We start from the raw sequence: 24211 nt of genomic DNA on the forward strand, positions 1-24211 counted from the left end.
ATAAAATACACATTGTTATCTGCAAATTGTTTATCTCTAAGAATTGTCAGATAAGCATAGAAAATATCTTTTTGCACGCATTAAAGGTGAATTATGGTACGACGTAAATTGTTAGATATTTTTATGCCCACGGTGGCAAAGGCCCATGAGTATATCTGTCCGTCCGTCTGTCAAATTTCTTTTGTACTCGGCTGCTCTTACAGATTATATCTTATTGAGATGAAACTTGGTATACAACTGACATACGGATTTTCATGTCCTATTCTTTTGGAGTAATAGTCCTTTTTCGGACTTTGAAACATTGAACTATTACAACTAGATCAGAACATTGTGTACACAGCTTCACATATAGTTTCCAACAAATTCCAATGAAACAAAGTGGACCCACAGCAATGTAAATGATTCAAAGTCAACGATATTAAACAATATATGAGATCCATACTGTTCGCTAACCGTTTCTCTAATTGCAGTAGGCTTTGAAAGCGAACAGCATGGATCCTGACCAGACTGTGCGGATGCGCGGGCTGGTCTGGATCCATGCCGGTCGCAAATGCACTATGTTGGTTTCCTCATGGCGCGGCTCATGTATTATGGGCAAGAGAATTACTCTGAAAAGACATGCCTGCCAATCGGTTGCCAATCATTAAGCTGTACTTCGCATATTTTCATTGAATATCATGGATTTTACTGGTTATTGTAGCATCAGGTGTACAAAGTATAATTTTTTCAGGTTTGAAAAGGCAAGGAAACAGTGTTTTACGTTACTGAAAGACAAAGAAAAGAATCGATTGCAGAAAAATATCGTCATGCCGTCCTGTGTTTATTTCCGACAGATGACAGTGCGACGCGTTCCAGGTAATACCTTTAAAAAGTCTGTTTGATACTAGCTCTGTCTGTAAGCAATTAATGATTTTTAGCTCGACTATACGAAGTATAAGGAGAGCTATCCTACTCGACCCGGCGTCGGCGTCTTTCTGCGTCCCCACCTTGATTAAATTTTAAGCTCCATTTTCCGGATAATAGGGGGCAATACTACTCGCCCCGGCGTCGGCGTCGGCGTGACCCTTCATAGTTAAAGTTTTTTGGCAACCTTTGTTTTTCTGTCATATCTTTGTTACTAATGCTTATATCTTACTGTAACTTCACATAAACATTTTCCAGTATACAAACAATGTATGTGTAGGGGCTGAGCACATTATACCCAAAGTCAAGGTCACCAAGGTGTTATACTTAGGTTATTTTTAAGGTTAAAAATTTCGGCAACCTTTGTTTTTCTGTCATATCTTTGTTACTATTGATTATATCTTACTGTTACTTTACATAAACATTGTCCAGTATGTAAACAAAATATGTACAGGGACTGGGCTCATTTCATCCAAGGTCAAGGTCACCAAGGTCTTATACTTAGGTTATTTTTAAGGTTAAAGTTTTTCGGCAACCTTTGTTTTTCTGTCATAACTTTGTTACTTTTGCTTATATCTTACTGTAAGTTCTCATAAAGATTGTCCAGTATACAAACAATGTATATGCAGGGGCTAGGCCCATTATACCCAAGGTCAAGGTCTACAAAGGAGTTATACTTGGAATTTTTTTCATGTTAAATTTTTTCGAAAGCTTTATTAGTAGACATATCTTTGGAACTTTAAAATATAGTGACTTGAAATTAAAAATATTTGTTTATAGTCATCATCTGCATGTGTGGTTACATACCCCATAACTCTAATTGTATTTTTGACAGAATTATGCCCCTTTTGTACTTAAACTTTTTTTGCAATCTTCGCTTTCTGGATATTACTTTAATGCAATATAAGATAAAGACTTGAAACTTAAAATGTATCTTTATCACCATCATCTGCATGTGTGGTAACAATCCCCATAACTCTGATTTGTATTTTTGACCAAATTATGCCCCTTTTATACTTAATTTTTTTAACAAACTTTGTTTTCTGGACATAACTTTGGTACTGTATAAGATAATGACTTGAAACTCAAAATATATCTTTACCATCATCATCTGTATTTGTTGTAACAATCCTAATAACTCTGAATTTGTGTATTTGATGGAATTATGCCCCTTGATGTATCTTCCTTTTATAGTAGAGGTCTCTTATTCAGACATATATTCATTTTACTGTCAAATCCCCGAATAGTGGAGCGCGCTGTCTTACGGACAGCTCTTGTTTATCTACACTTTCTCCTTTTTAGCTCATCTGATTTTTTGAAAAAAATGATGAGTTATTGTCATCACTTGAGCGGTTGTCGGCGTCGGCGTTGCCTGGTTAAGTTTTATGTTTAGGTCAACTTTTCCCCTAAACTATCAAAGTTATTGCTTTGAAACTTGGAATACTTGTTCACCATCATAAGCTGACCCTGTATAGGAAGAAACATAACTCCATCCTACTTTTTGCAAGATTTATGGCCCCTTTTGGACTTAGAAAATATCAGATTTCTTGGTAAGTTTTATGTTTAGGTCAACTTTCCTCCTAAACTATCAAAGTTATTGCTTTGAAACTTGGAATACTTGTTCACCATCATAAGCAGACCCTGTACATCAAGAAACATAACTCCATCCTGCTTTTTGCAAGAATTATTGCCCCTTTTGGACTTAGAAAATCAGTTTTCTTGGTTAAGTTTTATGTTTAGGTCAACTTTTTTCCTAAACTATCAAAGCTATTGCTTTAAAACTTGCAACAGTTTTTCACCATCATAAGCTGACCCTGTACAGCAAGAAACATAACTCCATCCTGCCTTTTGTAAGATTTATGGCCCCTTTTGGACTTAGAAAATATCAGATTTCTTGGTTAAGTTTTATGTTTAGGTCAACTTTTTCTCTTAAACTATCAAAGCTATTGCTTTGATACTTGCAACACTTGTTCACCATCATAAGCTGACCCTGTACATCAAGAAACACAACTCCATCCTGCTTTTTGCAATAATTGTTGCCCCTTTTGGACTTAGAACATCAATTTTCATGGTCGAGTATTATGTTTAAGTCAGCTTTTCTCATAAACTATCAAAGCTTTGATACTTGCAACAGTTTTTCACCATCATAAGCGGACGCTGTACATCAAGAAACATAACTCTATCCTGCTTTTTGAAAGAATGATGGCCCTTTTTAGACTTAGAAAATCATGGGTAGGACAATATTTCTATTATACAAAATAATCAGATAAGCAAGGCGGTGCTTTTGTTCAACTTCTGGTCAAGTTTTGCATGCAAGTTACTTTCTCCAAAACAATGCAGATACTGGATTGAAACTCTACAGATATTTAAACATATAGGGTAATATTCCTGCTTCGAATAGGCGAGCATTGGCTGTCTTACTGACAGCTCTTGTTTTATATAGAAAACTTTTAAAACTGTGCGTAATTTTTTATCATCATTAGGGGAATAAGTAGAAATATCTCTCGCAAGCATTTCGTTATAATTATGCCGCCTTATATACTGCGAAATTATAATTTTTTCGTTATTGTTTTTGTTTTGGGTAACTGTAACAGCTTTGAACCTTCATACATTTGTTTATTAATATTCAGTTAGTAAGTAGGCCAAGAATAATTTTTTTTTCTTGCGTTTTGTAGAATGAAAGCCCATTTAAATTTAGGAAATTGGTATTTTTGTTACTTTTATCTAGGGTCACTGTGCGTAAATCTTAGATTTGAAACTTCATACCTTTTTTGTTTGCCCTTTTAAAATGGGACATTTTTATAATGGCGCGTGATTGCTTGCGTCTGTCAGTCTAACTGTCTTGTCTGCCCGCCCGTTTTGTGCCCGGGAACATAACTCGATCCATTAAAGTTATTAACTTTAAATTTGTCAAAAAGGGTTTTTTGTGTTTAGAAATAGCAACGCGCATAGGAAAAAGGGGTCACGCACTCAGGGTAAAATCATTTCTTGTTTTATATCTGCCCTTTGTTTAAAATTTTTTCCATTAAAAAATTTTTTTTATTTTCTTGTGAAGGAAGGGGAGAGTATTTTTTATGATTCCCTCTGAATAGAAAAAAATCATGAAAGATTTATTAAAATTTGATTGGACCTTACTTTTGGGAAGTATTTTGTTTTTTTAAATATTTTATAATCTTTTTTTCAGTTTGTTTTCAAACACAAAGAGAAAAAAATTATGCAAAAGGAAGAACAAAAGTATGATAAATTTCACACAAACCTTGCACAAGATAAAAGCATGATACCCCACAGCCACCCTCTTTGCATATTCAAACAAATTAGAAATAAGTGAATTTTTAAAATCAATCCCCCCCGTACAAAGTAAAAGGGGTTTATATTGGAGTTCGTTGTCCCCCAGTCCGTTCGCTGTCCGTCCACCTTTCCGCTTTCAAAAAAAACGACATAAATTTTAAATGTCATCAAGCGGGTGAGAGCTCACAACCCATGTCATAGGTCCAAAGTTAAGGTTTTTTTTGAGGTCAAAAGGTCAAATAGTTTAACGCATGTCTGCCCATATTGTTAAATGGTTTGGAAGGACTTAGCTCGATATTCGAAAAATAAAGAGTATTTTGTATTGCCTTTGCGTCGGCGTCACTGTCAAGACATTAAATTTTAAAATTTTTTTGACAAGTTGTTTTACTATTTTTCCTAATACTTCCCCTTTTAAGTTCAATTTCACATAAGGGTTAGTCTTGGGAAAGGGGAAAGACACCCTTTATTTTTAGATTTGGGCTTCCAAAGTCAAGGTCACGGGGTTCAAACATTATAACGTGGGGTTTAAATTTTATGAAAAAAACTTTCAATTGCCTATATCCTCTCAACCACTCCCCTATCATCACAAAAGCTTACATAAGGATTGATCTTAGGAAAGGGCAAAAATCTTTAGGTTTAAGATCAAGTAGGTCAAAGGTCAAGGGCAATGGGTCAGATTTTGTAATAATGTTGGATAAAGTGTTATGACACACTTCTCAGTTTGACATATAACTCGTACTGTTTCTTTGCATTGGTATCCCGTATGTCCCACATTTTTAAGCCCTATCCACCTTTCTATACCCCAATCCCGACTTCCCAAAAGATACATTTACACAAAACTTATTTTTCATATCCCCTTTCACCGCTATCCACCTGTTTCCCCTGCTTCCACCATCCCATTTCACCCCTCTCCCCCCAAAAAACAAAGATTTATTTTTCTTTTTTTTAAATTAAATTTAGATTGTAAATTTTTTGTATTTTTTAATCATATGTTTTTTGATGTTAAAGTATCCCTTATTCCCCCCTTTTTCTACTCCCAACCCCCACTCATTCCAATTTTTTTCCCTTTTCAGGTTATTGTTTTACTTTCCCCCAACCCATATTCCCCCCCCATCTCCTTTTTAAAGCAACAACCCCACCTTTCTTTATATTTCTTTACATCTTTCATATTCATTTTGTATTTCATTGGATTTTTTTTCCCCTCATTTTCCCTTACCCCTCCCTACACAAAACTGTACCCCAGCCACTAGAGAAAAAACCTTTTTTTTAATTTCTGAACTAGTTTTTTATTCATATTGTTTCGAGATTCTTAGATTCCCTCATTCCCCCAGCACTATACCCCCGTAAACGTAGATCACTAGGCCCAAGGGCAAGGGTCACCATGAAGGTCAAAAGTAAAGGTGACAAAGCTGGGGGAAAATTTAATCCCCTTCTGTAGTTTTAAGTCATGTTTTAAGGGGCCCAAAATGTAAAACATAGCTGAATTTAAAATTTTTTTTTTTTTACAAGTTTTTTTTAAAATTTTTAGGATAAAGTTTCAAATTTTTAAAAATTTTTAATTTAAGATGGGTGATACAGTCGAATATTTTTAGAGATTCAAATTTCTAGCTAGGTTTGTTATTGGTCTTGAAAATTATGGATTTTTTTTTTTATTGCATTATTTAAGAAAGTACTTTTTTGAACACAAAATTAAATTTGCCTTTTTGATAAATAAAATAAGGGACCCCCAGTATTTGTAAGAAACCACAAAAAAATCTGTTGGTTAATTATTTTTAAAAAGCATCTCAAATTTTAAATTACTTTTAAACTGGACAGGGATAGTTTTCAAAGATAAAAGATATGCGTTTTCTTTTTAAAAACACAAATAAAACATTTTGGGACCTGGTTTAACTCTGTATTTGTTTATTTCATTAATAGATCGAAATACCGAATCATTCTAGACTCAACTCGCGCAAATGTAAACTCTAGTGTTCACCCGTGAAAATAATTCAGTTTTACTAATAAATAAAAGATTTTTTTTTTTTATTTTCATGTACAATTTATAGTGTCGTCACCGAAACGTAATGTTGCTCTTTGGCAATAAAATGTTGGAAAAAGTGATATATTTTTCCGAGACGTTTCTTATTCATTTTATAAATTTAATTTTCTACTGTTTTTTTTTGTTAAAAAAACTATCCATTGTGAGATTTTATATTTTTCGTTTAAAAATTGATGTTGGTGCAAGTGAAAGTTGCTTTTTGGAAATTTCTCCTTCTAAATCGTGGGTTTATCAGGCAAAATTTGTGCGTTATATTATGTTTCAGAAATACTCTGAATGCTTAAAATAAAACTTTTACTCTAGTAACAACAAAATGTCGATAAAATCGTAATATTTTTATTAAAACACACATTCTACGTTTTTTTGTCGGGGTAAACCAAAAGTAGCTTTTGAAAGCCCCATTTGGCCTCATTTCTTGAAATAAATTTTACATGTTTTGCAAAACTTTTAAACCCCACATAACTCTTTACATCCTTACTCTAACATTAACGCTAGGGGCTGAAATGACTTTTAAAAATAACGTTTTTTTATAGGAAAAATGTTTAAACTTTAAATTTTTTTAAAAATTGAGGGGGTAAAAAGATGTATGATCAAATTTTTTTGACAGAATTTGGGAAAACATTTTTACTTGCGTTTTGAAGGCTTACTGAAATATAATTGATTTAACATGAAACTCATTTTTTTCAAACGGAGAGAAATCCAAGAGGTTTTTCCATTTCGGAAAAACACTTGAACGCGAAAGATGAAGGGAAATTTTTTGTTTTTAAAAAGACAAAGTGTGTTACAAAACCATTAAAAAAAAATTCCCAAACGATTAAAATGAAAACGAAATGGTTCTTTAGAACTATCAAATTTATAAGCATTTTGCGTCAAAAAATTTTCAACACGACGTTACGTAACATCAATCTCTGACGGTGGAATAAGAAAGATACATAAGAAAAAATTTATTTTAAACCGAAAAGATGTAAAAAAGTAAACATCCCTTTAAGTGAGCTTATTAACCGACCAAAGTAAGAATAAAAATACTGAATTAATTTGAAACTCAGGATTCAGACTTAATTTTCCCATTTGAAAAATATTCGTCTTTACTGAAACAAAAAAAATGCCCCCTTTCTAATTTTTAAAATATTTTTTTACAGCAAAGTAGGTAACAAACTTGAATTTTTTGAGGAAAAAGGGCCCCCCCCAAAAAATAAGGTGAATAAACTTAAAAAAAAAAATCAGTTATTTATATTTTATAATCCCAACCCAAGTGCTTTTTCCCACATTTAAATTTAAAATTTTACTATTTTAGAATCCCATTCAAAATTACGATTGTTAACTGTTGTTAATATTTCAGGGTTTTTAAAAATCCTGATTTTAAAAGAGTAATTTCACTTTGAAATTTTGACAAAATCCCTTTCTTACCTGTCTGTCTTCTAGAGTTTTTTTTTACATTTTTTACTTTATATAAAATTTAATGATATTTTTCTTTAAATGTCGAATTTTAAAATTTTTTTAGAAAAGCTTCCCATTTTCAATAAAATTCAATGAATTTTTTTTTTTTGTTTTAAATTTTTAAGACATTTTTCAAAATTTTAAACACAAAATTTTTACTTGAAAAATTCTATTTGTTTTTTTGTTGCTTGGAAAAAAAAAAGAAAAAAAAAACGCCTTGAGTCTGTTGTTTACTTTTTTAAAAAAAAAAGAACAATTGAATTGTTATTTAGGGGTTTTGGAAAACTTTCCCCACATTAAAAAAGAAATTCCTTTAGTTTTTTTATTCCTTTTTTATGCAAATTCAAAGGAAAAGGTTCCTGCCGACTTTCTATAGATGAGGTCACATTCCGAACCGTTTTTTGCCCCAAAAGGGTTCTTACCCTTACTCTTCGACGCCATTTGCAAAGAAAGGCGAGGGGCCTTACCGAACGTGTTTTTTGCCTCGTCATTATTCCTCTACCTCCACGAGCAATTTTCAAAAAAAGTGTTACTTACTGGGCCCCGTTTTTAAATGCCCCGAGTTTTCTTACCCACCCCCCTCGACGCCATTTAAAAAAAAGTGAAGGTACTTTCCCACCCGTTTTTTTAGCCGCCCCCTTGTTATTCCGTAACCCCCTTTGACGCCCTTTGCGATATAAGGGGGTCACTCTTACCCCCCCGATTTTTCAGTCCCCCCAGAGTTACTTTTCCTCCCCCTTTGACCATTTTTCAATATAATTTGGTCAATCAACCGACCCCTTTTTTAAGCCCCCCAAAGTCTCCTCAGCCTTTTGCAAAAAAAGGAGGTTACTCTTTTTACCTTTTTAAGTCACACAGTTTTCCCCCTCCCCTTGACGCCATTTGCAATATAAAATGGAGGTCACTTTACCCGTTTTATAATTTCACAGGTTATTTCCCCTTCCTACCCTCACGCATTTGCAAAATAAAAAGGGGGGGTCATTTTTACCCTTTATAATTGCAAGAGTTATTTCCCCTTTTCCCTCGACGCCTTTGCAATGTAAAACGGAGGTTATCTTTCCTACCCCTTTTATATCGCCAGAGTTATTTCCTTCCTCCCTTGACGCCATTTGCAAATAAATTGGGGGGTCCCCCTTTTTTGACCGGTTTTATAAACGCACAGAGTTATTTCCCCTTCCCCCAAACGACGTCATTTGCAAAATTAAAGGGGAAAGACACTTTCCTACCCCTTTTTTTAGTCACCAAGAGTTATTTCCCCTCTCCCCCCGACGCCTTTGCAATTAAAGGGGAGGTCAATCTTGACCTATTTTATAATGCCCAGAGTTATTTTTCCCCTTCCCCTAGCCCATTTGCAATAAAAAGGGAGGCCCTTACCGTCCGTTTTATGTCACCCAAGTTATATTCCCTTCCCCTCTCGACGCCGTTAGCAGTATAAAGGGGATGTCACTCTTATGGACGGGTTTTATAATCGCAAAGTTATTTCCCCTTCCTCCCTCGACGCCATTTGCAATATAAAAGGGAGGTCACTCTTATCTACCCGTTTCATAGTCACCCCGGGTTTTTCCCTTTCTCCCCCGACGCCATTTCTATAAAGGGGAGGTCACTTTTCTACCGTTTTATAGTCACCCCGGGTTTTCCCCTTCCCCCATCGACGCCTTTTTCAAAAAAGGGGGAGGTCCCTTTACCTACCCGTTTTTAAAAGTGATCCCGAGTTATTTCCCACCTCCCTCACGCCATTTGCAATATAAAAGGGGGTCACCTTTCCTACCCCCTTTTTTAATCGTATAGTTTTTTCCCCTTTCCCCCTCGAGCCATTTGCCTATAAAAAAGGGAGGTCACTTTACCTACCCGTTTTTTAAAAAATATAGATTATTTCCCTTCCCCCCTCGACGCCATTTGTTTTAAAAGGGAGGTCCTTTTCTTTCCCCTTTTATAGTCACCCGGAGTTATTTCCCTTCCTCCTCACGCCCTTTGCAAAATAAAGGGGCGGTCACTCTTACCCGTTATATAGTCAACCAAGTTTTTTTCCCCTTTCCTCCTCGACGCCTTTGCAAAAAAGGGACTGTCACTCTTTTGGCCCGGTTTTTTTAATGCCCAGTTTTTCCCCCTTTCCCCCCCGGCGCCATTTTTCAATATAAAAGGGAGGTCCAATTTTCCCACCCTTTTTTTAACCTATAGAGTTATTTCCCTTTCTCCCTCGACCCCCATTGGCAATATAAAAGGGGAGGACCTCTTTCCACCCGTTTTTTTAATCATATAGAGTATTTCCCCTCCTCCCTCACGCCCTTTGCAATAAAAGGGGGGTCACTCTTTCCCGTTTATAATTGCACAGTTATTTCCCCCTTTCCCCCCTCGACGCCATTTGCAATATAAAAGGGGGACACTTACCTACTCGTTATTAGCAACTAGAGTTATTTCTTCCCCCCTCGACCCTTTGCAATAAAAAGGGAGGTCACTCTTACTGACCCGTTTTTTTAATCCACAGTTATTCCCCTTCCCCCCCCAAAGTCATTTGCAATTAAAAGGGAGGACTCTCTTTCCCGACCCGTTTTATATCGCACGAGTTATTTCCTCTTTCCCCCCTCGAGCCAAATTTCAAATAAAGGGGAGATCACTGTTACGGGGCCGGTTTTATAATCGCACGGGGTTTTTTTTCCCCCTTCCCCCACGCCATTTTCAATATAAAAAGGGGGGTACTCTTATTGACCCGTTTTGTAATCCACAGTTTTTCCCCTTCCCCCCTCGACGCTTTGCAATTAAAAAAGGGGGGATTACTGTCGGAACCGGGTTTTTTTAACGCACGAGTTTTAAATTCCCCCTTCCTCCCCCGACGCCATTTGCAAAATAAAAGGGAGTCCTCTAATAACCCGTTTTATAACATATAGAGTTTTTTTCCCTTTTCCCCCCTCGAGCCTTTGCAATATCAAAGGGAAGTACACTTTCCTACCCTTTTATAGTCACCCGGAGTTATTTCCCTTCCTCCCTCGACGCCATTTGCAATATAAAAGGGAAGACAATTACCTACTCGTTATATAGTCAACCAGAGTTATTTCCCTTCCTCGACGTCATTTGCAATATAAAAGGGAGGACACTCTTCCTGACTCGTTTTGTAATCGCCCAGAGTTATTTCCCAATAGTGACCCAGAGTTGTTTCCCATCCTCCCTCGACACCATTTGCAATATAAAGGGGAAGTCACTCTTACCCGTTTATAATTGCACAGAGTTATTTCCCCTTCTCCCCCCGACGCCATTTTTCAATATAAAAGGGGGACAATTAACCCACCCGTTATATATCAACCCGGTTCTTTCCCTTCCCGAGTCATTGCAATATAAAAGGGGGGACACTCTTCCTGATCGTTTTATAATCGCCCGAGTTATTTCCCCCAAAAGTGGGACCCAGAGTGTTTCCCCTCCTCCCCCGACACCATTTGCAAAATAAAGGGGAGGCCTCTTACCAATTTTTTAAATTTCCCGAGTTATTTTCCCCCTTTCCCCCCCTCGACGCCATTTGCAATATAAAAGGGAGATCACTGATACGGACCGGTTTTATAATCGCACAGAGTTAATTCCCCTTCCTCCCTCGACGCCCTTTGCAATATAAAAGGAATGTCAGTTAATGAAGTTTTTTAATCTAAAGAGTTATTTCCCCTTCTCCCTCGACGCCATTTGCAAAATAAAGGGGAGGCACTCTTACTGCCCCCTTTAATAGTGCCCAGGGTTTTTCCAATCCCCCTCGACGCCATTTTCAATATAAAGGGGGGTCACTTTTACCCAAACCCGTTTTTAAAAGTCCCCCCAGATTATTTTCCCCTTTTTCCTCGACGCATTTTTCAAATTTAATTTGGGAGGTTACTCTTACCGACCCGTTTTATAGTCTCGCAGAGTTACTTCCCCTACTCCCTGGACGCCATTTGCAAGATGAGGGGAGGTCACTCTTACCGACCCGTTTTATAGTCTCGCGAGTTTATTTTTTTCCCCCCCTCGACGCCATTTTCAATATAAAAGGATAGGTCACTCTTACCAAAACCCGTTTTATGTTGCCCATAGTTATCTCCCTTCCTCCTTCAAAGTCTTTGCAATAAAAAGGGGAGGTCACTCTTACCGAACCCTTTTTTAAACGCTTAGTTATTTTTTTCTACCCCCTCGAGCCATTTTCAATTAAAGGGGGAGGTCACTCTACCGACCCGTTTTATAGTCGCCCCCGGTATTTTCCCCTCCTCCCCTTTAACGCTATTTGCAAATGAAGGGGAATCATTCTTACCGAACTGTTTTTAGTCCCCAGAGTTATTCCCCTACCTCCCCGATTCGCAAAAAATGTGGGGGTCACTTTCCGATCCTTTTTTTTTAGCCGCCAACAGTTACTTCCCCCACTCCCCGGGTCCAGTTCTTTAAAGGCCCCAGGTCATTCATTTCCCGTTTTATAGTCGCCCAGAGTTTTTTCCCCTGCCCCATCGAAGCATTTTGAAGGGGAGGTCACTCATACCGACCTGTTTATTTAACCACCTAGATTTTCCTACCTGCCTCGACGTCTTTTGCAATATAAAGGGGAGGTCACTCTAACCGATTTAGCCTTCTTTTTTACTTCCAGAGTATCTTCCCTTGCCTTTATCGACGCCATTTGTAAAATAAAGGGAGGTCACTCTAGCCGACTTGTTCTTTTTAACGTACACAGTTAATTTCCCCTTCTTTCTTGATGCCGTTTGCAGAATAGTGTGGTCACCCTAACAGACGTGTTTTAGCCATCCAGAATTACTTCTACTACCTCCATTAACGCTATTTGCATAATTCCATTAACGCTATTTGCATAAAAAGGGGAGGTTACTCTAACCGTCCTGCTTTTTAAACTTACAGAGTTACTTCCCCTACCTATCTCGACGCCATTTGTAATATAATCTTACCGATCCGTTCTTTGTACACGAGTACTTCCCTTACCTTTCTCGGTGGCATTTGCAAAATAAAGGGTGGTTACTCTAACCGACCCGTTTTTAGCAATCCAGAGTTATTTCCCCTACCTGCTTGGACGCCATTTGCAAAATAAAGGGAAGGTCGTTCTTACCGTCCTGTTTTTAACATACATACAGAGTTACTTCCGCTAGTTATCTCGAAGCCATTTCGATAAAAAGGGAGGGTCACTCTAACCAATCTGTTTTTTATCAAACGGAGTTTCTTCCCCTACCTCACTCGACACCATTTGCAAAATATAGGGGAGGTTACTCTAACCGACCTGTTTTTAAGTATACAGAGTTAATTTCCCTATCTCCAACATAAAGGGAAGGTCACTCTAACAGATCATTGAAAGTTACTTCCCTTACCTCCCTCCAAGCCATTTGCAAAATAAAGGGGAGGTCGCTCTAATTCTATGTATCTTTTTATGTATTCAGTAAGCGATTTGTCTTTTTGGAACCCTTTTTGCAATGCCATATATTACATTTTGAATGCATATCAAGGGAAATCGAATCTATATAATCATATTTTGCTATCATTTTTTGAAAAGTTTGTTCCATTTTAAGACAAAACGGTTCCATATATTGCATTGTCCAATTTATATATGGTGCGAATGAACCTATTTCTTAAAACGAATGAATAGCATGAAAAATGTCCATATAAGACAACCGCGGCGTTTCATAATAATGGGTACCAAACAAATTTAGCTGTTGTTTACAAAGTTCCTGAGTGCGACAATACGATTTAAGTGCTCATCAGAGAAACTATAGCACACATAATTTGAAAGCACCGCTTTATTTATTTTATTGAATCTCCTCGAGTTTACTTTATGGCATACATTGTACAAAATCTTGATCGGAAGTTCAGTAAAGTAAATAATTACAACACACTTATCTGACCTCGACCGTTTCTTGAAACTGAGTGAATTCAATATAGAGTTTTAAATTATTTGTTGATTTTTAATGTGACCAAAACCTTTTTAATTTTCTTGATGACCTATTTAAACTTAAATGTGGGGAATGAAAAGTTTGCTGCCAGTCTATTTTCATACATATGTTAATAGAATGGTCTAAGTATAAAGGTCTTATTAGTTAATACAAATTTATTTTAGCTCGATTGTGATGAAAGTTTCAAGCTTATTTGAACCACTCTCGAGTCCACTTCTGGGAAAAACCAGTACTGGTGTCATATAAGAAGACATGGTCATGACCCCAATGAGGCTCGAACCCAAAACCCCCGCGTTGAGAGGCCGACAACTTAACCACTCCCTTAAAGGTCTTATTTAAAAATGATTACGAATGAGTTATATTACAAAGTGCCTGTGCTGTTTATTGGCCTGTAGGATCATTTTGGTGAACTTTTATAGGTAGTTTTACAATAGTGGTTCTAGGGCTTTAACCTTATCAACCCACGTGCACAGCCAGGCAGTGAAACATTTTTGGGTGAGAACCTAATGCTGCGCTGGCAAGCAAAATATATCAATGCAATACTTGACACAATGTTCAGGAGACAAAAGCAAATACCCTCTCTATAGAAATATATCCGAGAAAAAAAACTAAAGTCCATGTTAAGTGACCTATTGACCTGCTACTTTTCTCCTCACATCTGTTAAAATGACTAGTGTATTGCTTTTAATCAAAGTGAAGCGGCCCAGTTTACTGTTTGTAAAAATCCGCAGGAAGTCATTTGCAAAAGAAATTATTTTCCAGCAAATTTTACCCCTTTCTCTTTATTTACACCGGTTCTATAAAAACTTTGGTTACTTTCAGAAGCTCAGGATATTCACTTTCAATCAAATCTATCATGAAATGAGGGACTGCTTTTTTTACGGATTCACTTCCTTTAGGTGGGCAATTAGGGGCAGATAACTGTACCTTATTACCTATTTGACACGATGACGGAAAAAACAGTCTGTCTTTTTGAAACGCATTTGTAACACCTGCTCCGTCTGGACTGAGTAAGAGTGGAACACTTTCAGCAACTGACCAAGCTGAAAGTTCTTATAAATCCGTTTTTCTTACTTAGAAGAACAGTAAAGGAAACTTTGTCTGATGTATCTATTGTAGGTAACATAGACAAATTATTGTAAAATAGCTGAGTTACGGAGATTTGTACATTGTCAGCTGGATAGAAGATGTCTGTAAATATGATGGAAGAGGATCCAAGAAGCTCAGCACTTGTTGTCCATTTAAAATTGATTTATGTTATCTTATTTTACCCTCTTTTAGCTCGACTATACTGTGAATATTAAAAGCTGTCCTACCTGCCCTGGAGTCGGCGTCGGCTTTCCGCGTCCGCGGTCACATCGTGGTTAAAGTTTTGATGCACTTTCACTTTACCTCTGTTATTACTTGTTGGATTCGCTTCAGACTTCTATTTTTCCTCTTCGTCACCCACATCACATGACACAAGAGACACAATTGTCACACCAATATTTGAGCCGCACCATGAGAAAACCAACATAGTGCATTCGCATTCAAATCCAATTGCAATTAGAGAAACCGTTAGCGAGCAGTATGGACCCTGACCTTTAGCCTGCTAATTTTCTAAAATGGACTGATCGATCATTCAATTTGGACAGTTCCACTAGTTCATCAAAGGGGTCTTTACTGAAAATTTACTGACCGAATAGCGAACAATGCAGACCATGAACAGCCTGCACGGTCGTGCAGGCTGATCTTGGTCTGCACTGGTCGCAAAGGCAGAATCACTTGCCGCCAGCAGGCTAACGGTTAAGGAGACAAAGGAAACTAAAGATTGTGGTAGTATACATTTTCTTCTATTTCTTAAGGGTGTGCTTGTACAATGGTTTTGATCGGGATAAATTACATTTGAAATTGAGGAAATTGGATAGCAAAAGCGACGTCAATGTAGTATTTTAGACAGTACGTGGAAAAACGACAAGATCTATTATTGAATGAATCCATATTTTCCGAATTCCTTTTATCTTCTTTCTTATTTTGATTAAATATAACGTAAGCAAATCATGTTCTTTCTCTAGTCTTTAGATGACAACTTTGTAGCATCAAAACCGCTAGCCAATACAATGTTTAGAAACATAATCAACTTTGTGTAAAACTTCTGAAATAAAATGTTACATGTTATTCATAAAGAGACATTTGAGGCAAACAAACAGTTTCTATAGAAATGTTTTTAAAGATTTATAACACACTGTTACATTTACCGTTTCTCGAAATATATTTTCTAAACTTGGTCAGTATAAATTCTACTTGATATATCTTTTTAAAATACCGGAGCAATAGAGTTTACCATGAATGTGTATTAGTTAAAACGTGCAACAGATGTTTGATAAGAATCGGCTGACACATTTATGAAATATTTCTGTTAGACCAAAATAATTTCCACTAATAAGAATGATACGCTGAACTGAGATACAAGAACATGTATTATCCTGTTTTATGTTTTGCAATGGCAATGCTTGTTGTTTTTAGGCTGTTTTCTTACCAGTGACGCTCGAATTTGTACTAGTCCGCAAGTAATTGTCAAATTTTCTAGATAATTTCAGAGACGGTGTCCTCTATCAAATTGTGAAGCAGAACATGCTCTTCGCCCTTAGATTGAACTCATGACCCCAGGATCCACAAATCTGCGTTCTCCTCCCTGCTAAGATAAGTTGATAGTTTTGGAACGGTGAAATCATTTGTAAACACACACATTATATGATTACAGTAATAAGGTAACTACGATCTCACTTTAACAAAATTGCAGTCAGATTTAATTATTATTCATGAGTCAATAGTGCGTTTTTACTGTGTTATAAAATGTGTGCCTCGTAGAAGTAGACAAAAACAAGAGCACCGCCTGTGGGTGCCAACACTCTTCTGCAAGTACTTGACAATACTGAAACTGATTAAACGCCTATTTCTAAATAATGACATATTCAATAGCGTTGTACATTTGATTTAAAATCCTTGAATTTATAAAGTTAATGATGAAATGCAAAAATGCACAAAAAATTAAAAACTAACACCTGCTGTTCTCGCATTTAAAAATATCAAAAACAAAAAATAAATAAAAAAATAAATAAAAAATAAATAAATAAAAAATAACAAAAAATAAAATAAGAGCTATGGTTCTTGGCCTTCTTACTCATCTTAACTGATGACAAAAATGTTTGAGGTTTCAAAGCTATAAAAAGTATTCAAAACAGTAAACTTAAACAAAAAACAACAAAGAAATACCGATTTTCTAAGTTAAAAAGGCTCATAATTCTGACAAAATGCAAAAGAGAGTTATGGTTTTTGACCTACATACTAATTTGATAATAATAAGCAAGTAGAAAAGGGACCTAAATAAAAAGAAAAAGAAATTCAAATTCTCTAAGTACATAAAGAGTAATAATTCAGCCATATCAGACTTCATTGCTCTTGGCCTACTTACTCACCTAATGATGATAAACAAGTCTGCAAAGTTTCAAAGCTAGTGTTCTTATAGTATTCAAGCGAAGTGGACCTAAAGAAAAATTTAAACCAAGAAATTCAAAGTGTACAAGTAGAAAAAGGATCGTGACTCTGACAAAATGCAGGTTAAAGTAATGATACTTAGTCTTCTTACTCATCTAATAACAACCTTGCAATGTTTCAAAGATTTAGCTCTCATAGTTTCGGAGACAAAATGGATCTAAACAATAATTTTAACCAAAAAATTGTTTTTCTAAGTACAAAAAGGCCATAATTCTGACAAAATGCTTATGGTTCTTGGCTTACATAGTCAGCTAATAATGATAAACAACCTTGCAAAGTTTCAAAGCTGTAGCTCTTATAGTTTTGAAGAAAAGGTGGACCTAAACAAAAAATGCAACCAACGCCGACGCCGACGATCAAGTGACGACAATACCTCGTAAATGTTTTCGAAAGTCAGACGAGCTGGTCATTGACCACTTGTCTTAGATCAAGAAGTCATGATGAGCACTTGCGATAGAATTATCTGTAGACATTCGCCATGACTCATATTATAAACAAATCATGATGCGAAAATCATCTGATATACTATATATACGGGGGTAATAATCACTTTCATCAATCAAATGTTGCTGCAACAGCAATACCAAAGAAATAGCCCGGTAGGCCGGTAATACTGTACATATTCTAGAAGTTTTACAAGTAAATAAAAACATTAAGATATATAGTTTTGCCGCTATCTGACTTGGTAATGGAATATATTTTGGATGATATACTTTGGAAAATATTTTCATCATTTGACTAGAATCTTTTAAGAAGCAAAGCGTTTCCAGAAAGCCTCATAACTTCCGGCTGTATTTGCAAGTGTTGCGTTACAGTAGTAATGTTACTGTAGGTATGTGTATTTTGCTTGTATTGGTTAGACTACATTATAATTTAACCCTTATCCTGCTAAATTTCTATAATGAAATTTCCCATCTTTCAATTTGGACAGTACCATTAACTGTTAAAAGGGATGTGCAGGCTGATCAAGATCAACACTGGTCGAAAAGGCAGAATAAATGTTAACATATCTAGAACTTGACAGCCTGAGTTGCAGTTAATGATATGCTGCAATAAAGACAATTAGTACTTGCGTCATTTGTAAGACATAATGTAAGGTTGTCATGTCAACTTTACGGAGTAATTGGTTTGGTTCAATTGTGGTCAGGAACTGTCACTTTCACGTTGACAATTCAGTTCCTTCCTGTATGTCATGAAATAAACAGTGAGAATGATTGTTGTGAAACAAAGTCTATTTCAGGCATAAATCTCTGTAAGAGCAGAGTAGTATTAGAATTACCGCTTTTGGCCCGATTTTGACCCCCCCCTGACCCCTTGACCCTATTCTAAAAAATCCAATGCTGACCAATTTCAACAAATTTAAAACAAATTTAAAACAATTTTAACAAATTATTGTTAAAACCTATAGTAAAATATGATTAAAGATAATTTTAAACACTTCCACCAAATATTTGCCAAAATCCTGCCAAGTGGTAGCAATGTGGCAGTCGCTGCCAACTTGACAAACTTTTGGCAGAACGTTGGCAAACACAAATTCAGCCAATCAAAAGCCTGCCATTTTTCTGCCAAGTGGTAGCAATGTGGCAGTCGCTGCCAACTTGACAAACTTTTGGCAGAACGTTGGCAAACACAAATTCAGCCAATCAAAAGCCTGCCATTTTTCTGCCAAGTGGTAGCAATGTGGCAGTCGCTGCCAACTTGACAAACTTTTGGCAGAACGTTGGCAAACACAAATTCAACCAATCAAAAGCCTGCCATTTTTCTGCCAAGTGGCAGCAATGTGACAATGTCGCCAACTGGCAAACTTTTGGCAAAACTTTGGCAAAACTTTGGCAGATTATATTTATTAATAAAATGTAAGGTAATTTGATCTTATTTCAATTAGTAAGTATATTATTAGGGTACACATAGTAATTAAAACTAGGATTAATCCAAAAGTTTACTTTCTTTATAATTATAATATATTCCTCCAATATGTGGAATCTGACATAACTATCCGACAAAAGTATAAATGATACTTTTGTACATGTTGAATCGTCATAAGGATGAATATCAAACATTGTCCTTTCTGTTAAATAAATTTTAATTTTTTTCTGATATAAACATATACTATCCGTTTCAAGCCCAAATTCACCGACTATGGGTGTTATATTTACACTCCCGTGGGGAAATGTACCTGTAAAACCATCTTGCCACCACCTAAAAAGAAAATGTGATACTTTACATTTTTCCTTCTGTGCGGTCGCTGTTAAATAAAACCTGATATCTATTATATAAATTCCGTTTTTTTTGACTGAAAACACATTTTTTAATAGTATATCCGGTACAACTAGTTTATATTCTTGGTTTGTGTTTATAAAATCTTTATAATCTACGACATTACCAGATTCCAAATTAATCATATCAAAATAGACCACATCATTACCAACTATAATATTATATGTTGAATATATCCAACACCTTGCGATCGAAATATTTTTTTATTGTTATTATATTATATTGATTAAAGTTTGTTGGCTCTGGTTTTGATTCATCATAATAACCGCTGTTATATTCAAAAAGAAACACTTCACGTGGTCTTAATTTTTCTATTTCTTTTTCCAATTCTTCTTTTATTTTTTTGTCTTTCTTTTTAAGTTTAAGAATTATTTCAGCTAAATCATCAACTCGTTTTGTTGTAGCAACTTCAGAAGCAGATAGATTGTCAACAGTATTCTTTGTTCTAGCTAATTGTGTTTCTTGTTTTAAGAAAACATTTTTTACTTTTGTAATTTCTTGGGTATTAGTGGTAATTTCTTCGACATTAGCGGTTATTGCTTTAGTATTAGCAGTAATTACTTGGTATTAGCATGATTGATTCTCCTTGTTTAGCTGATATTTCACTACAGAGTCCAAATCATTTGTTATTTTTTTAATTTTACATTAATTTATCATTAATTATCTTAATTGCTTCTTCTTGTTTAGCTGATATTTCAACTACAGAGTCCAAATCATTTATTATTTTTTTTAATTTGATCATAAATTCATTAATATCTTCTTATAATTTTTTTGTAATATTACTAAATTCTGCATATTTTAAATTGTGACGGTTGTCAACAATACTAATCCAATTCCGAATTTGTTTTTTAAAGTCATCTATTTTAGAATTAATTCTTTTTTAAGGTTATCTAATGCTGTATCATGATCATCACCTCTTTGTGAAGCTGCCTTTTCCAATTCAGCTTTATATTCTGCAAATTTATTTGAAAATGTATCGAGTAAATCTTGATTCCCTTTTGCCATTTCAGTATTTAGTTTATTTATTTCTGTTCTGATTTCTAACTGATACATATTTTGTAACTTTTTCTCCAGCTTCAATAATCTTGTCTCTTAGTTCTTCATGTTTAATCATACTATCTTTTAATTCTTGAACTTGAGTGAATAAATGTTTAAATTAACTCGAAATACTTCTTTTATTTGTCATCTGTCAAATCAGATTTCTCTTCAAGTTCTTTAATAGAATCAGTCATAGCTTTCATTTCTTCTTCAATTTTACCTTGTAATTGATTAATTAATAATGAATTCTTTTTAAAATCTTTTGTTAATTCTTCAATATTCTTTACTTCTACTTCTAATGTTGTTTTATACTTTTGATGTCTTCAAGTTTATAGTCATCTATTACACTTTGAATTTTTTTATACACAAACCGTCTTGGAACTGCATCGTTGGGTTTATACTGGATTTCCTAGGTTGATTATTTCATTACCTCCCATATCTAATGCTCTGTTCATTGTGTTATCAAGTTCCTTATTTCTGTGAAGATACGATTCCGTTTCCTTTATTAAGCTTTTTGAATTGTTTTTTAGTAGCATAATCACTTAAATCAATATCAAATTTAACTTTACTTATACTGTCAGGTTGATTAATTTGTTTTAAACATCATTAAAAACTCCCATTATATAATTATTATATATTACCAGTAAAGTTTTTTCTTAAAAACTTCCTTGTTTGTCAATATATAAAGAAATTAATATTTTTTGATTTGTTGCATTAGCAAAAGTATCACGATCTATATTTTGTTCATCACAAATCCTAATTTATTTTCCATTTTACCTGGACTTTCAAATAAAATAAATGTGAACAGTTAATCCGAATATCCTTTGGTGTTTATAGTAAGACTGACTTAAATAAATAACACAACAGTTTTGTGTGCGTCCTTGAATAAAGTATTTTTGTTATTTCATTTGAACCTTTTATCTTCACATACAAAATCATCAAATATTACTACTTTTTGGTTTTCTGATTCAAGATTCTCACAAGGTTCAATTTGGTCGGGATCAGCTGAATATTCAAGTATTTCATTTGGATCTAATTTAATCTTTTTTGCAATTTCATTTAAGTTGTTAATTAAATCTTGATATTTAGATTGTTTCTAGGTTTTTTAGCATACAAGTATAATTTATCATAATATATAAGAGGTTTCGAAGTATATGCATTAATGTATTTGTTTTTTCCAGATCCTGACGATCCACATATTAACATTCTAAAACATGAATCTGGCATAAAAGGATAAAATTGTTTAAAGTTATTGGATTTATCATTTTTTGTATCATAATTTGGAATTTCCATTTATATAATATTACATTATTTTACATTATTTTACAATATCTTACAATATCTTACATTATCTTACATTATTTTACATTATTTTACATTATCTTACATTATTATATAAATGCAATCAAAACTTAATGAAATGATAATAAGAAAAAAAATAGTCGGACAAAAGATGAGAAATCTTAGAGAAGAAATAATGAGAGAAAAAATAAGAAAAGCTACAAATCGGGAAATGTATACTGAAATTTATAAACCAATTACTGAAAAAATAGAAAGTCAAAAAGAACAATTATCAAGTCAGTTAAAAGCATTACCTGGAATAAAACAACAATTAGCGTTACTAGGTGATGAAATGAAAGACATACAAACATACCAGGGTGTACCACAGCTATTCCAAGAACCACCATTACAACCATTACCACAACCATTCCAAGAACCAATACGATCATTACCACCAAAAGATCATATGGGTTTGGATGATGAAGATGATGAGTTTGAAGACACTAGAGAATTTCCTGAAGAATTGGCAAGGTTTAAAACATTTCGGGATGAATTAGCAGAAGAAATAGGTGAAACAACTGATGAATCAGAAAAAGAAAAATTTGAGGCAAATTTAGATGTAAATATTGATAAAGATGTATTATCAGAATGGAATTTACCTGTATTATCAGAGTTAGTAATAAACAAAGATAAAGATGATTGGATAAAAATAAGAAAAGAGGTTACCGAAGGATTAAAGGAATGTACCCGTAAAATAAATAAACACAGTAAAAAAAATCCAGATGAAATAGTTGAATTTACAAATGCAGAACCTATGACTGCAGGTGAGTATGTTTCGGAGTTAGAATTAGACAGAAAAAATCTTAAAATATATGGTGAACGCTTATCAAAAATTATTAATGACTCAGAGGTAGTTGGAAAGGGAATAAAATATCATAACCCATATAAAATTTCACCAAATGGACAATATGGTAATTTAATTATTAACTTAAATAAACTTTATGGTCAAAACAAATTAATTGCTAAGGATAGAATAACTGGAAAAGAAGTAATTAACACTAAAGTAGATGATGATTTAACTGATTTGATTAATAAAAGATATAACAATAAGAAAAAGTATTCAAATCATTCAATAAAAATATTTAAAGAATTAACAGAAAAGTCAGGATTACCTATCAATAAAAGATCTATGAAATTTAAAAAGGTAATTAGAGGACAAGGTTATGACGTTTGTCCATGTAATCCAGAAGAATTGGTTAATGTGTTGGAGTTAATTTGTGGTTCAATTAATGCTGGAAATAATAATGAAGAACTAAAAAATGAAGATATTAGGGTAGTAGATCAATTATTAAAAATGAATTCACTTTTACCAGAACAACATGAAATGTTATATAAAAAATATTTTTCTTGAATATATAAATGGAACAAAAAATAGTATTAAGTTCTGAAACAGTTAAAGATAATAAAAATACTCCGAGTGATTTACAATCAGATTTAGTCGTTCTTTAATTTTAGATAAAAATAAAACTTATGTGTCGGTTTGGATAGTATTAACACTATGACTTATTCTTGGCATAATATTAGTGATGAATATGACAATAAAAGAATTCGTTATCATAATGGTAAGGAATGGAAAAAATTATTAATTTACAAATGGATTCTTACAGTTACACAGATATAAATAATTATATAGGGAAACATTAATAGTAATGATGATTATGAATTTGATAAATCAGAAATTGCTCAATAAGTTTGGAATTTGATTTAAGTAGTTTTAAAGATTTTGATTTCAATTACAGATAATTTTAAGTTGGATTTGGAAATATCAAATTTTCATACATTGCATGGATTTGAGAAAAAAAAATTAGACAAACTGAATGGGAACTAAAACACCAAATATAACTAACCTGTGGATACAATTTACATTCATTGTGATCTTATTGATAATTCACTTGTTTGATGTTAATTTTAGTGATATTATCTATGCTTTAAGTACTGCAGATTTAACAAGAGCTTATCCATTTACAAAAGAACCACAAAGAGTTGGATATTCTGAAATTAATAAATATATTATAAATTCAATTAGAATATATATTACAGATGTATTTGGTAGAATAATTTTTAATGAGGTTGAAACAAGTTTTACACTAATTTTAAAAGAAATTAATTAAAAACTTTTATTAAAATTTAGTTTTATATAATGTACAAAAAAGTTTATGACAAAAATAAAGGAATATTTATTTATGTTGATGCTCACACAGGAGAAGAAATCATACACGGAACAGGTATCTTTGACACTTTAACGAAATTAATTCAATCCTCAATTAGCACAGCTGGAAAAAAAGCTTTGGAAACAGCAGGAAAAGCAGCACTTGAAAGTGGAACAAAAAAGGTTGGAACAGAAGTTGGAAATTTGGCTGCAGCTAAAATTGTTGAAAAATTTAAAAAGAAACCTGCTCCGGCAGTTGGTAATTTAATTGCCAAGGAATTACAAGAAAAGAATAACAGTAAAAAATAATAA

This window comes from Mercenaria mercenaria, chromosome 8, assembly GCF_021730395.1.
Source record: "Mercenaria mercenaria strain notata chromosome 8, MADL_Memer_1, whole genome shotgun sequence".
Lineage (NCBI taxonomy): Eukaryota > Metazoa > Mollusca > Bivalvia > Venerida > Veneridae > Mercenaria > Mercenaria mercenaria.